General features: G+C 40.2%; 1 non-coding gene across 1 annotated transcript; it reads left to right on the top strand.

Moving 5' to 3' along the window:
• The first annotated feature begins 13,167 nt into the window (after window positions 1–13,167).
• Window positions 13,168–13,275, top strand: LOC148573631 (small nucleolar RNA R71). Its single transcript, XR_015906352.1, has one exon. It is a non-coding gene; the product is annotated as a small nucleolar RNA R71 (small nucleolar RNA).
• Window positions 13,276–14,317: the final 1,042 nt, after the last annotated feature.

Here is a 14,317-nt window from a genome sequence, read left to right on the forward strand (position 1 = left end):
CTGTGGACCCCACAGGATCCCCACCTACCTCCACTCACTTCTTCTCACCACTTTCTTTCACACAACCCAATAAACACTCTTCCCCAAAAAAAAAACCCTTCACCAATCACCTCAAACTCTCTTTCCCATCACATCTTCACCACTCACATCCATCCATTCTTCCCCATAAACCTACCTCATAAACTCCACCTACCTTCAAAAATTCAAAACCAATTTCCCACCCAAACCCACCCATATGGCCGAAACCTTTCCCCCCTCCCTTCCCTATATAAAGACCTCCATTCTTCATCAAATTCACACAACACACCCCTCTACACTCCTCTTGGCCGAAACCACATTTCCCTCTCCCTCTCCATATTTCTTCTTCTTCTTCTTCTATTCTTTTGTTTATTGCTCGAGGGCGAGCAATATTCTAAGTTTGGTGTGGTAAAAGCATAGCTTTTTTTTGTTTTTCCATTACCATTGATGGCATCTAAGACCGGAGAATCCTCTAGAAGAGGGAAAGGGAAGATAAAAGCTTCCACATCCGAGTCATGGGAGATGGAAAGGTTCATCTCCAAAGCCCATCAAGACCACTTCTATGATGTTGTGGCCAAGAAGAAGGTGATCCCTGAGGTCCCTTTTAAACTCAAAAGAAATGAGTATCCGGAGATCCGACATGAAATTCAAAGAAGAGGTTGGGAAGTTCTAACAAATCCCATCCAACAAGTCGGCATCCTAATGGTTCAAGAGTTCTATGCTAATGCATGGATCACCAAGAACCATGATCAAAGTAAGAACCCGGATCCAAAGAACTATGTTACAATGGTTCGGGGGAAATACTTAGATTTTAGTCCGGAGAATGTGAGGTTGGCGTTCAACTTGCCAAACATGGAAGAGAACGCATGCCCCTACACAAGGAGAGTCAACTTTGATCAAAGGTTGGACCAAGTCCTTATGGACATATGTGTAGAAGGAGCTCAATGGAAGATTGACTCCAAAGGCAAGCCGGTTCAACTAAGAAGATTGGACCTCAAGCCTGTAGCTAGAGGATGGTTGGAGTTCATTCAATGCTCAATCATTCCCACTAGCAACCGGTCTGAAGTTACTATAGACCGGGCCATCATGATCCATAGCATCATGATTGGAGAAGAGGTGGAAGTTCATGAGATTATACCTCAAGAACTCTACAAGGTGGCTGACAAGTCCTCCACTATGGCAAGGTTAGCCTTTCCTCACCTCATCTGCCACCTATGCAATTCGGCTGGAATTGACATAGAGGGAGATATCCTCATTAAAGAGGACAAGCCCATCACTAAGAAAAAGATGGAGCAAGCAAGAGAGCCCACTCATGGAGCTCAAGAGGCGTATGAAGCTCATCACCATGAGATCCCGGAGATGCCTCAAACGCACTTTCCTCCACAAAATTTTTGGGAGCAAATCAACATCTCCCTAGGAGAATTGAGTTCCAATATGGGACAACTAAGGGTGGAACATCAAGAGCACTCCATCATGCTTCATGAAATAAGAGAAGATCAAAAAGCAATGAGGGAGGAGCAACAAAGACAAGGAAGAGACATAGAAGAGCTCAAAGACATCATTGGCTCTTCAAGAAGGAAACGCCACCATCACTAAGGTGGATTCATTCCTTGTTCTTGCTTTCTCTGTTTTTCGTTTTCTATGTTATGTGCTTATCTATGTTTGTGTCTTCATTACATGATCATTAGTAGTAGTAACTATGTCTTAAAGTTATGAATGTCCTACGAATCCATCACCTCTCTTAAATGAAAAATGTTTTAATTCAAAAGAACAAGAAGTACATGAGTTTCGAATTTATCCTTGAACTTAGCTTAATTATATTGATGTGGTGGCAATGCTTCTTGTTTTCTGAATGTATGCTTGAACAGTGCATATGTCTTTTGAAGTTGTTGTTTAAGAATGTTAAATATGTTGGCTCTTGAAAGAATGATGACTAGGAAACATGTTATTTGATAATCTGAAAAATCATAAAAATGATTCTTGAAGCAAGAAAAAGCAGCAAAGAACAAAGCTTGCAAAAAAAAAAGGCGAAAAAAAATAGAAAAAGAAAAAGCAAGCAGAAAAATCCAAAAGCTCTTAAAACCAAGAGGCAAGAGCAAAAAGCCAATAACCCGTAAAACCAAAAGGCAAGGGCAAATAAAAAGGATCCCAAGGCTTTGAGCATCAGTGGATAGGAGGGCCTAAAGGAATAAAATCCTGGTCTAAGCGGCTAAACCAAGCTGTCCCTAACCATGTGCTTGTGGCGTGTAGGTGTCAAGTGAAAACTTGAGACTGAGCAGTTAAAGTCAAGGTCTAAAGCGAAAAAAGAGTGTGCTTAAGAACCCTAGACACCTCTAATTGGGACTTTAACAAAGCTGAGTCACAATCTGAAAAGGTTCACCCAATTATGTGTCTGTGGCATTTATGTATCTGGTGGTAATACTGGAAAACAAAGTGCTTAGGGCCACGGCCAAGACTCATAAAGAAGCTGTGTTCAAGAATCATCATACTGAACTAGGAGAATCAATAACACTATCTGAACTCTGAGTTCCTATAGATGCCAATCATTCTGAACCTCAATGGATAAAGTGAGATGCCAAAACTATCCAAGAGGCAAAAAGCTATAAGTCCCGCTCATCTGATTGAAGCTCTGTTTCATTGATAGTTTGGAATTTATAGTATATTCTCTTCTTTTTATCCTATTTGATTTTTAGTTGCTTGGGGACAAGCAATAATTTAAGTTTGGTGTTGTGATGAGCGGATAATTTATACGCTTTTTGACATTGTTTTTAGTATGTTTTTAGTAGGATCTAGTTACTTTTAGGGATGTTTTCATTAGTTTTTATGTTAAATTCACATTTCTGGACTTTACTATGAGTTTGTGTGTTTTTCTGTGATTTCAGATATTTTCTGGCTGAAATTGAGGGACTTGAGCAGAAATCAGATTCAGAGGTTGAAGAAGGACTGCTGATGCTGTTGGATTCTGACCTCCCTGCACTCAAAGTGGATTTTCTGGAGCTACAGAACTCGAAATGGCACGCTTCCAATTGCGTTGGAAAGTAGACATCCAGGGCTTTCCATAAATATATAATAGTCCATACTTTGGCCAAGAATAAATAACGTACATTGGCGTTCAACGCCAGCTCTCTGCCCAAATCTGGCGTCCAGCGCCAGAAAAGGAGCCAAAACCAGAGTTGAATGCCCAAACTGGCACACAAACTGGCGTTCAACTCCAAGAAGGACCTCTACACGTGCAACACTCAAGCTCAGCCCAAGCACACACCAAGTGGGCCCCGGAAGTGGATTTATACATCAATTACTTACTCATGTAAACCCTAGTAGCTAGTTTATTATAAATAGGACCTTTTACTATTGTATTAGGCATCTTTGATCAGTTGTATGCGATCTTAGATCACAATTGAGGGCTGGCCTCTCGGCCATGCCTGGACTTTCACTTATGTATTTTTAACGGTAGAGTTTCTACACTCCATGGATTAAGGTGTGGAGCTCTGCTGTTCCTCAAAGATTAATGCAAAGTACTACTGTTTTCTATTCAATTCATCTTATTTCGCTTCTAAGATATCCATTCGCACCCAAGAACGTGATGAAGGTGATGATTATGTGTGACGCTCATCACCATTCTCCCCTATGAACACGTGCCTGACAAACACTTCCGTTCTACATGAAATAAGCTAGAATGAATATCTCTTAGATCTCTTAATCAGAATCTTCGTGGCGTAAGCTAGAATGATGGCGGAATTCAAGAAAATCCGGAAAGTCTAAACCTTGTCTGTGGTATTCCGAGTAGGATTCAATGATTGAATGACTGTGACGAGCTTCAAACTCGCGAGTGCTGGGCGTTAGTGACAAACGCAAAAGGAGGGTGAATCCTATTCCAGCATGATCGAGAACCGACAGATGATTAGCCGTGCTGTGACAGAGCATGTGAGCATATTTTTCACTGAGAGGAGGGGATGTAGCCACTGACAACGGTGATGCCCTTGCATAAAGCCAGCCATGGAAAGGAGTAAGACTGATTGGATGAAGATAGCAGGAAAGCAGAGGTTCAGAGGAACGAAAGCATCTCCATTCGCTTATCTGAAATTCCTACCAATGATTTACATAAGTACCTCTATCCCTATTCTATTATATATTATTCAAAAACACCATTATCAATTTATATCTGCCTAACTGAGATTTGCAAGGTGACCATAGCTTGCTTCATACCAACAATCTCCATGGGATTCGACCCTTACTCACGTAAGGTATTACTTGGACGACCCAGTGCACTTGCTGGTTAGTTGTATCGAAGTTGTGAACCATGGTATTGGCACCATGTTCTTGGTGCCATTGCCAGGGAAAGAAAAGAGCCATGAATTTTACATAATCAAAGTGTAATTACGATTGCGCGTACCAAGTTGCTCACGTTGCCAGGGATTGTTTGAGCCTGGACATCACAATTTCGTTCACCATATTCCGAGTAGGATCTGGGAAGGGATGACTGTGACAAGCTTCAAACCTGCGAATGTTGGGTGCAATGACAGTGTGCAAAAGTATCAATGGATCCTATTCCGACGCTAGCGGGAACCGACAGATGACTAGCCATGCGGTAGCTGTGCCTGGTATATTTCATCCGAGACGAGAAATCCAATAGTTGATTAGCCGTGCAGAAACCATAGAGGACCATTTTCACTGAGAGGATCTTACATCTTGCCATGGAAGGGAGCACACATGGTTGGAAGAAGGCAATAGGAAAACAGAGGTTCAGAAGCAACAAAGCATCTCCAAACGCTTATCTGAAATTCCCACCAATGAATTACATAAGTAACTTTATCTTATTTTCTGTTTTATTTATCTTTTAATTATCAAAATCTTATAACCATTTGAATCCGCCTGACTGAGATTTACAAGATGACCATAGCTTGCTTCAAGCTGACAATCTCTGTGGATTCGACCCTTACTCACGTAAGGTTTATAACTTGGACGACCCAGTGCACTTGCTGGTTAGCTGTGCGGAGATGTGAAAAGTGTGAATCACGATTTCCCACACCACGATCCCATCGCCACCACCTTACGAACCTCCTCAATCCCAGTAGAAAGCACAATTAATAAACAATGCAAGTAAAACACAAGTAGAAGCATATTAGACAAATAATTCAGATATTAAGTAAGCATGTTATTCGATTAGGCAAGCCATTACAAGTAAACAAAGCATACAAGCAGATAGAAATACATATGACGAATGCCTGCCCAACTGGCTGTGATATCACATTGTCGGTTCAACTGCCAACCCGACACATCTCCATGGAGACGTCGCCCTTAGGATTTCTCATATGGGAACCCCCGAGATATAGTGCCCGAATCACTGTCCAGGTACCGGCGCCTGCTCGCCTATGGTCCGAAGGGATGCGAGCGGGATACTCTTGCCACAGACCTCACATCTCAACGCAAGGGGGAAAAACCACCGCCCTTACGCCGCCGCCGCTACCTCGACAGGCGGGATCCAACCCCGTCCCTGCCGGGCGCATAGCATCTCATATTCTCAGTAAAAACAATATTTCAGTGGTTTCCAGAAAACAATTTCAGTATACATGGATCCATCATCTCAATCCGAGTCCTCAACTCATGTCAACCACTGTCCATAATAACTCAGTTTCCAATGTCAAAATTTCATCATTCCTTATCTCATATATCACTCATCCTCCACCCAACGTCAATTCATTCTCAGCACGTCAGAAACCTAGGCCTCCGTTTTTTAATTTATCATAAAACTGTGTTCTAGAAACCTTAAGTTACATCCCATGTTCTAATACTCAAAACTAGGCCCAAAAGTCTTATAATGGTGTTTTAGAAGCTTACAACCTTGTTGGGAAGGTAGAATAATTGAAAACAAATAAAATTTTGAGAAACAGGACGTGTGCGGCCGCACAAGGGTCTGTGCGTGTGCACACTCCTGAGAGTTTTGAAATGCGTCGATACGCACAGGTAGCAATTTTTACAAGGATCTGTGCACTAGCACAACCTGTGCCAGCGCCCCCAAAAGACTGACCTTCCCGACGTGTGCGTCCGCACAGGTTGAAATTCTTCCTTAGATATACGCGCGCACAAGCTGTGCTAGCGCTGCAAACAGAACGCATTTCCCTGCCTGTGCGTGTGCACAGGTGTGTGCATCCGCACAGGTCAAAATATTTGTAGGGTGTGCGTCTGCACGAGGGTGTGCGCTCGCACATATCAGATATCATGAAATTCTGCAACTTTGCAGAATTTCGGATTTTTAACACCAACTTTGAATGATCATAACTCCCTCTACAAAATTCCAATTTTCACAAACTTCATATCAATTTAAAGGGTTTTCAAAAATATTTAATTCTAAACAAATTTCAGTTAGTTTTGAAAATCGAGGCAAAAAGTTATGATTGCACAAAGTTCATCAAAAACCAACTTTTATCTAATAACCCAATTTGCCAATTTTTCCAACTTTCACATCTCAAATCAACCAAAACACTACCAAACCAATTAAAGCCCCTCCAAGATCCATTTTTCACCAAAAACTACCCTCTTGGGTCACAAACCACAATTTATACCAATCTCTCATCATACTTCATCATTTTTAACATCAATATCATCATATTACAATTATCAATAACTTTCCACCAACACATTCACCATTCATCATTATATCAACATCAATTTTCTATCATCAAACTCATTCATGCTTCTATGCCATAAACAATAATAGTCATTCACCCCAATTTATCATACATCATAATCTCAATATCATTATTTCTCAATCATAACCATATTAATTCAACATAGAGCATTGGTGCGCAGAAATCATGACGGTTCCATTCCTTGGTAACGGCGCTAAAAACTCAATACGCACGTTCATAATCTTAGTTCTTTGTCACAACTTCGCACAACTAACCAGCAAGTGCACTGGGTCATCCAAGTAATAAACTTTACGTGAGTAAGGGTCGATCCCACAGAGATTGTCGGCTTGAAGCAAGCTATGGTCACCTTGTAAATCTCAGTCAGGCGGATTCAATTGATTATGGAGATTTAGTAATTAAAAGATAAATAAAATATAAAATAGATATAGTGATACTTATGTAATTCATTGGTGAGAATTTCAGATAAGCGTATAGAGATGCGTTCATTCCTCCTGAACCTCTGCTTTCCTATTATCTTCATCCAATCATTCATACTCCTTTCTATGGCAAGCTGTATGTTAGGCATCACCGTTGTCAATGGCTACATCCTATCCTCTCAGTGAAAATGGTCCAATGCGCTGTCACTGCATGGCTAATCATCTGTCGGTTCTCGATCATACTGGAATAGGATCCATTGATCCTTTTGCGTCTGTCACTACGCCCAGCACTCGCAAGTTTGAAGCTCGTCGTAGCCATCCCTTCCCAGATCCTACTCGAAATACCACAGACAAGGTTTAGACTTTCCAGATCTCAAGAATGGCCGTCCATGGATTCTAACTTATACCACGAAGACTCTGATTAAGGAATCCCAGAGATATTCATTCAATCTAAGGTAGAACGGAAGTGGTTGTCAGGCACGCGTTCATAGTTGGGAATGATGATGATTGTCACGATCATCACATTCATATTGAGGTGCGAATGAATATCTTAGAATCGGAATAAGCTTGAATTGAATAGAAAAACAATAGTATTTTGTATTAATTCATGAGGAACAGCAGAGCTCCACACCTTAATCTATGGTGTGTAGAAACTCTACCGTTGAAAATACATAAGTGATAAAGGTTCAGGCATGGCTGAATGGCCAGCCCCCAAACGTGATCTAAAGATGAAACTGAAGATGTAAAGACAATAGTAAAAAGTTCTATTTATACTAAACTAGTTACTAGGGTTTACAGAAATAAGTAAATGATGCAGAAATTCACTTCCGGGGCCCACTTGGTGTGTGTTTGGGCTGAGCATTGAGCTTTACACGTGTAGAGACTTCTCTTGGAGTTGAACACCAGTTTGTAACCTGTTTCTGGTGTTTAACTCCAGAATGCAGCATGGAACTGGCGTTGAACGCCAGTTTGCGTCATCTAAACTCGGGCAAAGTATGGGCTATAATATATTGCTGCAGTCCTTCTTCAACCTCTGAATCTGATTTTTGCTCAAGTCCCTCAATTTCAGCCAGAAAATACCTGAAATCACAAAAAAACACACAAACTCATAGTAAAGTCTAGAAATGTGAATTTTATTTAAAAATTAATAAAAATATGCTAAAAACTAACTGAATTATACTGAAAACTATGTAAAAACAATGCCAAAAAGTGTATAAATTATCCGCTCATCACAACACCAAACTTAAATTGTTGCTTGTCCCCAAGCAACTGAAAATCAAATAGGATAAAAAGAAGAGAATATACTATAAATTCCAAAATATCAACGAAACTTAGCTCCAATCAGATGAGCGGGACTTGTAGCTTTTTGCCTCTTGAATAGTTTTGGCATCTCACTTTATCCATTGAAGTTCAGAATGATTGGCATCTATAGGAACTCAGAGTTCAGATAGTGTTATTGATTCTCCTAGTTCAGTATGTTGATTCTTGAACACAACTACTTTATGAGTCTTGGCCGTTGCCCTAAGCACTTTGTTTTCCAGTATTACCACCGGATACATAAATGCCATAGACACACAACTGGGTGAACCTTTTCTGATTGTGACTCAGCTTTGTTAAAGTCCCCAATTAGAGGTGTCCAGGGTTCTTAAGCACACTCTTTTTTTGCTTTGGACCTTGACTTTAACCGCTCAGTCTCAAGTTTTCACTTGACACCTTTACGCCACAAGCACATGGTTAGGGACAGCTTGGTTTAGCCCCTTAGGCCAGGATTTTATTCCTTTAGGCCCTCCTATCCACTGATGCTCAAAGCCTTAGATCCTTTTTATTTACCCTTACCTTTTAGTTTTAAGGGCTATTGGCTTTTTGCTCTTGCCTTTTGGTTTTAAGAGTTGGCTTTTTCTGCTTGCTTTTTCTTTTTCTATTTTCTTTTTTTTTCGCTATTTTTTTTCTATTTTTTTCTACAAGCTTTTGTATTCACTGTTTTTCTTGCTTCAAGAATCATTTTTATGATTTTTCAGATTATCAGATAACATTTCTCCTTTTCATCATTCTTTCAAGAGCCAACATATTTAACATTCATAAACATCAACTTCAAAAGACATATGCACTGTTCAAACATTCATTCAGAAAACAAAAAGTATTGTCACCACATTAAAATAATTAAATTAGTTTCAAGGATGAATTCGAAACCCTGTACTTCTTGTTCTTTTGTAATTAAAACATTTTTCATTTAAGAGAGGTGATGGATTCATAGGACATTCATAGCTTTAAGACATAGACACTTAAACACTAATGATCATATAATAAAGACACAAATATCAATAAAACATAAGGCTCAAAAATCGAAAAACAGTAGAATAAATAGACAAGGAGATTAAGGAATGAGTCCACCTTAGTGAGGGTGGCGTCTTCCTCTTCTTGAAGAACCAATGGTGCTTTTGAGCTCCTCTATATCTCTTCCTTGCCTTTGTTGCTCCTCCCTCATGGCTCTTTGATCTTCTCTAATCTCATGGAGGATAATGGAGTGCTCTTGGTGCTCCACCCTTAGTTGTCCCATATTGGAACTTAATTCTCCTAGGGAAGTGTTGATTTGCTCCCAATAGTTTTGTGGAGGAAAGTGCATCCCTTGAGGCATCTCAGGGATTTCATGGTGAAGAATTTCCTCATGCTCATGTTGAGGTCCATGATCTCTTATTTGCTCCATCTTTTTCTTAGTGATGGGCTTGTCCTCTTCAATGAGGATGTCTCCCTCTATGTCAATTCCAGCCGAATTGCAGAGGTGGCATATGAGGTGAGGAAAGGCTAACCTTGCCCAAGTGGAGGACTTGTCAGCCACCTTGTAAAGTTCTTGAGGTATAATCTCATGAACTTCCACCTCCTCTCCAATCATGATACTATGGATCATGATGGCTCGGTCTATAGTAACTTCAGACCGGTTACTAGTAGGAATGATTGAGCGTTGAATAAACTCTAACCATCCCCTAGCCACTGGTTTGAGGTCATGCCTTCTTAGTTGAACCGGCTTGCCTCTTGAGTCAATTTTCCATTGAGCTCCTTCCTCACATATGTCTATGAGGACTTGGTCCAACCTTTTATCAAAGTTGACCCTTCTTGTGTAAGGGCGTGCGTTCTCTTCCATCATTGGCAAGTTGAACGCCAGCCTTACATTTTCCGACTTGAAATCTAAGTATTTCCCCCGAACCATGGTAAGCCAATGCTTTGGATTCGGGTTCACACTTTAATCATGATTCCTAGTGATCCATGCATTTGCATAGAACTCTTGAACCATTAGGATCCCAACTTGTTGAATGGGGTTGGTGAGAACTTCCCAACCTCTTCTTTGGATCTCAAGTCGAATCTCCGGATACTCATTCTTTTTGAGCTTGAAAGGAACCTCAGGGATCACTTTCTTCTTAGCCAAAACTTCATAGAAGTGGTCTTGATAGACCTTTGAGATGAATCTCTCCATCTCCCATGACTCAGAGTTGGAAGCAATTGCCTTCCCTTTCCTCTTTCTAGAGCTTTCTCTGGCCTTAGGTGCCATAAATGGTTATGAAAAAACAAAAAGCTATGCTTTTACCACACCAAACTTAAAATGTTTGCTCGTCCCCGAGCAAAAGAAGAAAGAAAGTAGTAGAAGAAGAAGAAAATGGAGGAGATGGGGGAAGAAGATGTATTCGGCCAAGGAGAAAAAGAGAGGGTTGTGTTGTGTGAAAATGACGAAAGAGTGAGGGGTTTATATAGGAGTGAGGGGGTGTATGGTTCGGCCATTAGGGTTGGGTTTGGGAGGGAAAATATTTTGAATTTTGAAGGTAGGTGGGGTTTATGGGGAAGAGAGTATGGATGTGAGTAGTGAAGAGGTGATGGGAAAGAGTGATTGAGGTGATTGGTGAAGGGTATTTAGGGAAGAGAGTTATGAAAAGGTGTGAAGAGGAGAGAAGAAGATGTGGGGATCCTGTGGGGTCCACAGATCAAGTGGGGTCAAGGACTTAACATCCCTGCTCCAATTAGGCGTGTAAAACGCTCTTGCTGTGCAATCCTGGCGTTTAACGCCAGACTGCTACCTGTTTCTGGCATTAAACGCCCAAATGTAGCTTGTTTCTGGCATTTAACGCTAGGTAGATGCTTGTTTCTGGCGTTAAACACCAGCTTGGTGCCTGTTTCTGGCGTTAAACGCCAGACTGCTCTCCTCCAGGGTATGCTATTTTCAATGCTGTTTTTCATTCTATTTTTTTTATTTTCAGTAGTTTTTGTGACTTCACATGATCATCAACCTAATAACACGAAATAAAAAAAAGAAAATAAAATAGATATGCTTAAATAACATTGGGTTGCCTCCCAACAAGCGCTTCTTTAATGTCAATAGCTTGACAGTGAGCTCTCATGGAGCCTCACAGATAATCAGAGCAAGGTTGGAACCTCCCAACACCAAACTTAGAGTTTGAATGTGGGGGTTCAACACCAAACTTAGAGTTTGGTTGTGGCCTCCCAACACTAAACTTAGAATTTGACTGTGGGGGCTTTGGTTGACTCTGCAGTGAGAGAAGCTTTTCATGCTTCCTCTCCATGGTTACAGAAGGAGATCCTTGAGTCTTAAACACAAGGGTGTCCTCATTCAGTTGAAGGACCAATTCTCCTCTGTCCACATTAATCACAGCTCTTGCTGTGGCTAGGAAGGGTCTTCCAAGGATGATGGATTCATCTTCATCCTTCCCAGTGTCTAGGATTATGAAATCAGCAGGGATGTAAAGGCCTTCAACCTTTACTAACACGTCCTCTACTTGTCCATAAGCCTGTTTTCTTGACTTGTCTGCCATCTCTAATGAGATTCTAGCAGCTTGCACCTCAAAGATCCCAAGTTTCTCCATTACAGAGAGTGGCATTAATTTTATTCCTGACCCCAGGTCACACAGAGCCTTCTCAAAGGTCATGGTACCTATGGTACAGGGTATTAAGAATTTGCCTGGGTCCTATTTCTTTTGAGGTAATTTCTGCCTATCCAATGCATTTAGTTCATTGGTGAGCAAAGGAGGTTCATCTTCCCAAGTCTCATTACCAAATAATTTGGCATTCAGCTTCATGATTGCACCAAGGTATTTAGCAACTTGCTCTTCAGTAATGTCTTCATCCTCTTCAGAGGAAGAATACTCATCAGAGCTCATGAAGGGCAGAAGGAGGTTTAATGGAATCTCTATGGTCTCTAGATGAGCCTCAGATTCTTTTGGTTCCTCAAAGGGATACTCCTTATTGGTCACTGGACGTCCCAGGAGGTCTTCCTCACTAGGATTCACGTCCTCCCCCTCCCTTGTAGGTTCGGCCATGATGGTTAAATCAATGGCCTTACACTCTCTCTTTGGATTTTCTTCTGTATTGCTTGGGAGAGTACTAGGAGGAGTTTTAGTGACTCTTTTACTCAGCTGGCCCACTTGTGCCTCTAAATTTCTAATGGAGGACCTTGTTTCATTCATGAAACTTACAGTGGCCTTAGATAGATCAGAGACTATATTTGCTAAGCTAGATGGATTCTGCTCAGAATTCTCTGTCTGTTGCTGAGTGGATGATGGAAAAAGCTTGCTATTGCTAAACCTGTTTCTTCCACCATTATTAAAGCCTTGTTGAGGCTTTTTTTTATCCTTCCATGAGAAATTTGGAGGATTTCTCTATGAGGGATTATAGGTGTTTCCATAGGGTTCACCTATGTAATTCACCTCTGCTATTGCAGGGTTCTCAGGATCATAAGCTTCTTCTTCAGAAGATGCCTCTTTAGTACTGTTGGATGATTCCTTCAATCCATTCAGACTCTGAGATATCATATTGACTTACTGAGTCAATATTTTATTCTGAGCCAATATGGCATTCAGAGTATCAATTTCAAGAACTCCCTTCCTCTGAGGCGTCCCATTATTCACAAGATTCCTTTCAGAAGTGTACATGAACTGGTTATTTGCAACCATGTCAATGAGTTCTTGAGCTTCTGTAGGCGTTTTCTTTAGGTGAATGGATCCACCTGCAGAATGGTCCAATGACATCTTTGATAATTCAGACAGACCATCATAGAATATATCCAGGATGGTCCATTCTGAAAGCATGTCAGAAGGACACTTTTTGGTCAGTTCCTTGTATCTCTCCCAAGCTTCATAGAGGGATTCACCTTCCTTCTGTATGAAGGTTTGAACATCCACTCTAAGCTTGCTAAGCTTTTGAGGAGGAAAGAACTTGGCTAAGAAAGCCGTGACCAGCTTATCCCAAGAGTTCAGGCTATCCTTAGGTTGAGAATTCAACCATATTCTAGCTCTGTCTCCTACAGCAAACGGGAAAGCATGAGCCTGTAGACCTCGGAATTAACCTCATTGGTCTTAACAGTATCACAGATCTGCAAGAATTCAGTTAAGAACTGAAAGGGATCTTCGGATGGAAGTCCATAAAACTTGCAATTCTGTTGCATCAGAGAAACTAGTTGAGGTTTCAGCTCAAAATTGTTTGCTCCAATGGCAGGGATTGAGATGCTTCTTCCATGTAAATTGGAATTAGGTGCAGTAAAGTTACCAAGCATCTTCCTTGCATTGTTATTATTTTCGGCCATGTCTCCTTCTTTTTGGAAAATTTCTGTCAGATATTCTCTAGAGAGTTGTGCTTTAGCTTCCCTTAGCTTCCTCTTTAGAGTTCTTTCAGGTTCAGGATCAGCTTCAACAAGAATATTCTTGTCGTTGTTCCTGCTCATATGAAAAAGAAGAAAACATAAAATATGGAATCCTCTATGTCACAGTATAGAGATTTCTTTATGTGAGTAGAAGAAGATATGAATAGAAGATGGAGAATCCAAACACAAGGGTGAGGAATATGTTCAAATTCTTAGATGAAGAGGAGTGTTAGTAAATAAATAAATAAATAGAAGGAGGTGAGGGAGAAGAATTTTCGAAAATTAGATAAAATAAAATAAAAGTATTTTTGTTTTTAAATTAGAATTAAAATTAAAAATTCAAAAATTAAGAAAGGAAAAATTAAATCAAATTAAATTAAATTTAAAACAATTAGTTAATTTAAAAAGGAATTTTGAAAAAGATGAAGGTGATTTTCGAAAATTAGAGATAGAATTAGTTAGGTAGTTTTGAAAAAAAGATAAGAATCAAACAAAAAGATAAGATTGATTAAAAAAGATTTGAATCTTAATTTTTGAAAAGATAAGAGGTTAGAAAAGAAGTTGGAAAAGATTTTGAAATTGATTTTGAAAAG

Source organism: Arachis ipaensis, chromosome B2, assembly GCF_059453495.1.
Source record: "Arachis ipaensis isolate K30076 ecotype BB chromosome B2, ASM5945349v1, whole genome shotgun sequence".
Taxonomy (NCBI): Eukaryota; Viridiplantae; Streptophyta; class Magnoliopsida; order Fabales; family Fabaceae; genus Arachis; species Arachis ipaensis.